The 8,436-nt window shown below is 33.3% G+C and overlaps 1 long non-coding RNA gene across 1 annotated transcript; it reads right to left on the bottom strand.

Moving 5' to 3' along the window:
- Positions 1–235: 235 nt before the first annotated feature.
- On the bottom strand, positions 236–6,767 carry LOC142341149 (uncharacterized). The gene is made up of 2 exons (XR_012759105.1): positions 6,669–6,767; positions 236–445 (listed from the first exon to the last, which is right to left on the bottom strand). It is a non-coding gene; the product is annotated as an uncharacterized LOC142341149 (long non-coding RNA).
- Positions 6,768–8,436: the final 1,669 nt, after the last annotated feature.

Here is an 8,436-nt window from a genome sequence, read left to right as displayed (position 1 = left end):
AAATATGCAATGTCTCAGAAACGAATTAAGTTTTCACTCTTGAATTGTGCTGGTTTGGCGCTGAAATTCTCTGAGACTCAAGTCCGGGTTTGTTCAGAAATTGGCAATACAAAACAGTTTTTGTTGAGGAAAATTCATCGCAAAATAGAATATTAAGGCACTTCAATAAAACATTAGTCATGCTTGCTTGATTTTTTGCAGCTAGCAAAAGTATTTTTGAAGTTGTGATGGAAACCATGGTTTTACCTGCACTGTGAATTCAAGAATGTATCATAAAATAAAAAAAATACCAACACCCATTACTTCACATTTTTCTATTTGACTCTCTCTTTCTCTATCGTCAGCGCCCATCTGTTGATTGCAAGAGACATCATTTTGCAATCAAGTTTTCCAGTTCTTCGCTGATGGAATCTTGAGCTTCCCGTTCTGCCGGCATTTTCGGTATCTAAATAAATTGTGATTATAGCTTTTAAAGTCCTATTCTACTGTACAAAATTAGCTTATAGGTGCACATGTTATTCCAGCAAAACAAAATTTAGCTGTCTCAGCACATGATTATTTGTTTTTATTTGTCAATTTACATACCCCAATCGATTTCAAATGGTTATCTTGCAAGATTTTTTGTCTCGCCTTGGTTATTGCTCACTTTTGGTTTACTAACTCTTTTCAGGCAAAGTCTCTCAATGACCCCCAACTAAGTGAAAGCTTTCTTTTGTTCTATCCCTGAAAAAGCTTTGTTAATTGGGCGAGCTTTAAATTATTCCGACCAGCTCTGCCGAACTTTAATTTTCTGCAACCTTCCAAATTCAACTGACGGTTTTTGTACGGTACCTTAGAAATCTTAATACGGGAGTGTACTGAGCCGTAACAATCTTGACCAGATTTTATTTCGCTTTTCATCTAAGACTTATGTTGCGCCTTACAACGGCCAAGTTCGGGCAATCCGGGAGGAGAATTTTATGCCAACTCCATTTTTTCTCATTGAGCACATTTTGCCTGATTGATACCTTCAGCCGAGGATATCGGCGGAGAGGTGTGAACGCAAACGTATTGTCAGTGAATTACTAATGTAAAACTAGATATATTCATAAAAGACGTTTTCGATTTTCTTTGTCGGCGAAAAATTGGGTAACAAATTCTTCGTTGTTGTAAATTAGTCGCCTCATATATGCTAATGTCAATCAAAATATAACACAAATTTTGCGTATATATTGGAATCGTAACAAGGAAGCTCGGTAATGTGCGTTTGAACATAATGTTCCGACCCCGCTTATCCACAATTTTGGTTTAATTGTCTACAAAATGAATAAGAGATAGAAAATTTTAAGAAAAATCTCACATACTGATCAAAAACAATTGGTTTATGAAAAAAAAAGATTGCTTCCAGCTCAAATCACTTGGTAAGGTAAATAATACCACGTTCGTTCACCTGTAAACCTGTCAATATTAAGACTACGAGACAACGCAAACAAAAGTTGCCAAAAACAACAACAAACTTTACATCCTAAACTCAATGTCTCTTTTTGAAAAAAAAACAATTAAATAATAATAAAGTCAAAATAGCGTCAAACAAAATCTAAAGCAAACAAATTAATTCGCAACTCATTGCAAAAAATGGGATTAGTCCTTGATGAGACTTGGTAACAAGTAGACAGAAAAGAACAAAACGGCAAAGTTAAAAGAAATACGTGTATTCTTTCTTGAAAACTAAAAATTTCAAACAAAGAAAACTATTATATATCAATTGAAATGCTTGAACACATTTATGTTTTTTCACACTCGAATTTGAACTCATTGAAACAAATCACAAATCTATAAACCCAGACGAATAACAAAAATTTCAAAAAAAATTGCAAGAAAACTGTGTCGAAGCCGTTAAAAACATAATCATTCCGTAAAAAAACAAAGCTAAAATTATTTGCTACTTCATTGAGTACCACTAATAAGATATATTACTTCTGAATAATTGGTCTAGTTGACAACTACATAAAGAACAAAAAATGAAAAGATAAAAAAGCATTCGTATTTTTCGAAAACAATTAATTTCAAAGACAAGAAAACATTAGCTAGAAACAGAAATTATCAAATACGTTCTTTTGTTCATCGAAAAACAGCAACCGAGATCTTTCATTATTAAGAATGTCTTGTACGTCCACAAAGCTGACAAAAAACAAAAATCTGGAACTAAAAAATTTTCGTAAAAAAAAACAAAAATGAAGCTGTAGATAAATTTAAGCTGTTGAAAACCGTAGATAAATTTTGTTGTGCTTTTCTTCCACACGAATAGTTTTAACTGGGATCTGTAATTAGTTAGACAATGTTCATTGTTTAGCCAAAGAAAGCCACTAAGAACTGCAGTGTAAAAAATTTGCAACTGACCACAAAAAGAACGAATAAAATCAAAAATAAAAAGTTCCTTAAAACTCTGTCTGAAAACGGTGTCGATGCATTATCTATTCGAGGAAAAGCCGATGTGTTCAAATATGCCCGCTTTTGAATTGTCAAAAATGTGATATCTGAGTTGTCAAAAATGCGACCATACAAGAAAAAGAACATTAATATTTTGAAAATGTCCAAAAATCAAAACACTTTTCTGAAGACTCGTAGTATCAAAGCAGAATAACCACTTGTAAAAAAAGGATAAAACTGCATTAAAAATTAATTTCTTTATCCATTAGAATGACTTGTTTTTGGTGACCTCAAGCCTCAAGTTGAGCAAAAAAAAGGGGAGAAAGGTCCCAATCTCAATAACCGATTGTTTGTTTTAAACGCATGTATTTTTAAAAGCCATAAGCTAAATAGGTTCATTCGAATCTCCTTAGGAAGTTACTTGGACATATCACTAGTACGTTTTTATTTGAATTGTTCTGTTCTATAATTAACGCCAATAATTGCGAAAAAAAATTTCAAAAGAAAACATTGACTGATTACAATCCAAATTTTGTTGGACTTTTAAAACAACATATAAACCAAAACTAGCGTTCTTGTTGCCATTGGTCCATTAGGAACACGTAACTGTTCCGAATATCATGGATAGGTAATTTGACAAAAATGTCAGTATATCAAAATCAACTTTATGCAATTTGTATAATTATGGAGCTAAATTATCAAAAAACCGGCAAAATTTTTAATTCAAGTTTAATTTCATAATATTCAAAATGCTGAATTGTGAAAACTTTTTCAAAAATTGTAGGTAAAATTTGGATAGAAAAACGTTAACAGTATTCTTTTGTTTTTAGAGGTAAAACCAACAGCACTATTGTTACCAAATTTAACATACTCTTTTGAAAATTGACGAAAGAAAATTATATAAAAATAAGGAAAATGTGAACAATAACAAGGAAAATCAGTTAATTGTTCACAAAAATTGAAACCTCGATATTTCCGCGGAAACAAACAAAGTTCAAAGAAATTTTTCTGGTACATATTTCACGCTAGATAGTTTTTCAAATGATACCCATAGCAATCCTGTACAGTGATTATACCGATCGGCCAAATTTGACTGAAATGAAAATATTTTAGTCTATAGTTCCACCCCCATAAAATGGGCCGACACAATTATTGACTTGCAAGTAATATTCGATAATGGATTCTTTCGAAAACAGTTTTGTTTTCAACGAAAAAGTAGCACATACAACCGCAATGAATTTTGGTATATTCTCATGGAAATTTAATCAAAACGGTCAACTATTTGATTTTATTTATATAGAAATCTCCCTCCAAGATTTCATTGAAAGAAAAATGGATTTGATTGCAATATAAATCGATGCAATAGTATAAAACATGTAGGAGAATAAGCAAAGTGAGAAAATGTGTTTCTATAAAGTAATTGCATTTGTTTGTGTCCCTACGTCAAAATGGATGATACTTCAGCTGATGTAAACTTTTAAACTTACAAATTAAAACTATTTTGGACGCCATTTGTATAACATTTTATTAGAAGCAAAGTAACAAATGCTTTGCTTGATCGCATTGCTCCTTGTCCTTAAACTTTAAAAAATGACACCAAATACCTTTTTGAATCTTCAAATTGCTAAGTTTGTGTCCTTTTGTCGCTTCGTGAGATTCTCAAAAAACATGAAAAAATAAACACTTTTTGGTTTGAATCGTGTTCATTTTTAGGCAGATTTTTTAGTGTACATTTTCTCTTGTGGAAGAAAAATGTTCATTTTGATTTTGAAACAAACTAATCAGTGTTTGTAATTTGCATTTTTAAATTTACTTTCATAATAGTTAGAAGAGAAGTTTGTCAATGCGAAAAAAGTTTTTCCACTCCAATATATTTTAACGGACACAGGAATAAAATATCGCTTTATCGTATTCTCGTCTACAAAAAATTTGCGGCAATTATTGTATGTACTGCTTATTTTGAGTCCCTAAATATATTGTTTGCAGTACAACAAAATTTGTCAAACATCGGAATTCGTTTTAACAAATTGATGACTAGATACTCTACTTTTGGTTTTTACAGGAACTTTTAAGTAGTACTGATTCAATTGCTAAATTCAATTGCTCATCAGTACTGATTGATGTCAATTTTTCTTACTCGACAGACGTGCGTTCAGACTGATTTTACAAATGTCAGATTTGCGCAAAGTCCGATTTTTTACTTGCCAGATTGATTGATTTCTATTTTTTTTGCTTGCCGGACTGGGGCCTCCTCTGTTTTTTTTACTTGTTAGACTGGCATAAACTCTTGTTTTTTATTCAAAAAATGTCCGGAATACGTCAGGGACTAGAAAAAAACCGTTATTTAAGTCCAAAATCTCCTTGAAAAACAGGGTCTGTCAACACTTAATTGGCCGCTAGCGACCAAAGAAGTTTTAAAAAAAATTGTTTTTGATTTCTGAAATTTCCGATAATTTGTAATTTGGCTGAAAATTTGTTAAAATGGCTGAAAACCGGTAGAAATTGCATCAATTGGACAGCTTTGACCTCCTATCGGGTTGCTAGATCACCGCTTTTGATAGCTGCGGGGTGTTTCACAAGCATCCCGGAAAATGGGCCAATAATTAATCCAAAAAACTTGGCAAATTACAAAATTAATGGAAATTCAAAAATTTTGCTCTAAATTTTTGGGGAAAATAGTTTTGACTTGAAAATGAACTGCCCAAATGCGATGCAAGACTGATATGACTAATGCAATTAACATTTTAGTGATTCAGTACTGATTTTTTTTCGAAAGACGTACTATTATACGTGGCCATTACTGAATCGTACCTGCAGTTCGGTACGGGAAAGGAAAATGAGCTGAAATGCTGAAATTTAATTATAGCATCTCTTAGAAATTTTTTCCCGCGAAGTTAGTATCTGTTCTACTTTATCCATCTATTGCATCTAAAATGAAATAGTTTGCTGTAAGAAAAAGGATTTCAAAAACAACAGGTCATTTAAAACATTTAAAAAATATTTAAGTTATATATTTTTTAAAAATGGTTTAATGGAAAACTTCCGGATTTTGCAATTCCTGCAAAGCTGCTAGAAACACGTGAAGTTGTGCGTCAAATGTTATATGTATCTTGTGATCTGTCAGTTTGGCAAAACTCGCGAGGCTGTTTGTCAGTAGAAATCATAATTCTTTTCAGAAACAAATGAGAACAATCAACGATCCCTATTGGGCACCAACAATTATGAATTGGCTTTGTGTGGAAATTTCTCAACTGGGTTTGAAATCCGATTGCTCTGATTGTTTTTATTGACACCTTTTTAAAAGCATTTCTGTAGTTGTGCTGGCAACTATTACAAGATCTTAAACAATTGTTCGAATGACCACTGCCATTTTGTCAATTTGTTTTCCAAGATGCCCCAAACGATCTCCAACGGTTATTTTGCAAGATTACTTGCAAGATTAGTTGGTTGCTAGGTTTTGCTTGCCTTCTCACCGCCACTTGTTCGCTCACTCATTTTTTCGCTTTCCCCCTTGCTCTTTTCCTCCCATCTCTTTGCGCCGATGGCGATGTGCTTCTCTTTTGTTTGTGTGTTCAGCGGGGGTAACCCCCCTTTTCTCTCTTTAGCTCTTCTTGTTTTGCGTTTCAACTCCGCCCTTTTTTAACCCCTCTCATGTACTTGTGCTTGTTTTGATGATGTTCTCAATTTTGTGTGTTTGCCTTAGCTTTCTCTGGTAGCGCCAAAAACCCCAAAAAACTTTGCGTGCATTTTGCGCATTTTCATTAGATTCCCATTTATAGGTGTTAGCTTTAGCAAATTTAGTGTCTTTTATTCCTTTGGAGGCTAGAGAATAGGTGCAATTCTATTTTCTTATCTTCAAAGAAACTAAAGAGGCCCATGCATCAGCTAAGACTTTTTCGGGACTTTTTGCAAGACGGTTAGCTTGTAAGAGTCCTACAAGATGGACGGATACCTTGCAAGGTTCTTGAAAATTGGATGGTAATCTTGCAAGATCTTTCAATGCTCTTACAAGATCTTGCAAGATGATGAGTACTCTTCAAATATTCTCGCTAGAATCTATCTTGCAAGATCTTGCAAGATGATGAGTAATCTTCAAAGATTTTGGCAAGAATCTATCTTGTAAGATCTTGCAAGATAACCGTCTCATTTTGAATGGGTTAGTTCAAATATTGCGACAAATATTATAAATATAATACAACAAACCCATTGGAAAAACAGTTTCAAAAATGTTTGAACTAAAAGTTTAAACTAAATCTTACCATATGGGGCCATATTCTGAGTCTTTTCTGGATAGTCTCCGAACTCGAACCAGCTGAGATGTCTTTTCGTTCCTTCACAGCCATAGTTGATGCTAAGAACATCAAATAAAAATGAAATCTAGAGATTTTATTAGAATAGAAACTACTTTGTTACATAAGTGGGCTTTTAGAGCAAATTCTCAACAGACCGATCAAGACTGATTCTTCCTCTGATCAGACTATAGTGCGCTCGAAGGTCCGTGTACGCTTAAAATGTGCTCTAAAGCTCCCTCTGATTGTGCGCTTGAACGTCACACCCTGATCGTGCGCTCGAATGCGCCTGGGATCAGACTGAATTGCGCTCGAAATTGCCTATGATCAGACTAAAGTGCGTTCAAAATAGTCTGATCAGAGAACGGATTTGAACATGAACAAATCTCAATAATGTTATAATATATTCATTTCATGAAAATTGATGTTTTCATTAATATATTCAACTAAGGAAAAGACAATTCTAAATGTTTTGCTAATAAAAAGAAATCCCAATTGCCGAAGCAAAAATTTTTTGAGTACGCAAATAATTCATGTTTTTGAATATACTCTTATACTCTAGAATATAATCTAGAATTTACTTTGAATAAAATCTAGAATATAATTGGAACCACACCTAATATTGAAAAGTTGTCACGTACAAAAGCAACAGAACAAATGAACTAGATCTCAGATAGATCAACAAAAAGAAAACAACACCAGAAAATCACGATAAGAAACATGCATATTCTGGACTTTTACCAAACACGCTATTTTTATTAATGCAGTATTAAAATTACACAAAAAAACTGTAGAAGAAGAAAACTAATAAGTGCGAAAATGAGTGGAAAATCAAATTCATGTTTATCTGATTCGGCTTTCATTCCTATTGGTTCTCTAAACAAAGTAGAACAAAAAATCAGTCCCTTCTAGTCTTATATATTGACTTCAATAAATATTGATCTGTTTATGACACCAACCCAACAGCCTAAATCAATTTCTACCCAATAGCACTGAATCACTGAATTAGCTGCCTAAGCTGGAGTTTCAAAAACTGAGAGAAAAAAGTAAGCAAAACCAGACATTAAAAACTCGAGTCGGCTCAGCTTAATTAAAAAACGCCCGTTTGTCTGTCTGAATTTTTGCTCTACTTAATCTTTTTTCCAAATATGACTGCTTCCAAAGTGTTAAGAAAAAGTGTTTCATTTTCCCTTTTGATTCTACTAAAGTTTTACACAACAAATCCTAGTCCCCTTGAACCTTTTACCTAGAATTTGGGCGCAATCCACATGTGCTTGAGGAAATAATTCCATCTTCCTGCTAAGTTTTGTTTTCTCTCACACTTTTTGTTTTTTTTCTACCATTTATCAGTTTGGCGTAACGACTGGTATTGAGCGCAGAGCTAAAATAATCTGTTACTGCTGCAAAAATTCTTGTCGAGATTTAAGAAACCAGAGACCACACACTGTGAGCTCTCTAAGTCGTTGAGTTCCTTTACTTTAACTTAAATGACATCTTGCTGTTTTCCCACTTTCTTGTTTGCTATTAAAACAGGGGGTTTCGAACTAATACCAGAACCTGAAATAAAACATTTACGGGTCAATGCAATCCGTCAAGAAACTTTTAACACGTTTTATTTTGTCATTTTTCATTTCAGTTTTAAGTGTGCAAAAAAGACCAAGCTATAATCAGAGAATTTTCAATTGAGAAACTTTGAAGAAAATCGGCACAAAAGGAACGACGAATATCAAAGGGCTCT

The sequence above is a fragment of the Convolutriloba macropyga genome, chromosome 6 (assembly GCF_964194025.1).
Source record: "Convolutriloba macropyga chromosome 6, txConMacr16.3, whole genome shotgun sequence".
Taxonomy (NCBI): domain Eukaryota; kingdom Metazoa; phylum Xenacoelomorpha; order Acoela; family Convolutidae; genus Convolutriloba; species Convolutriloba macropyga.
The sequence above is the reverse complement of the archived record's forward strand: the minus strand, read 5'-3'. Positions and strand labels throughout refer to the sequence as shown.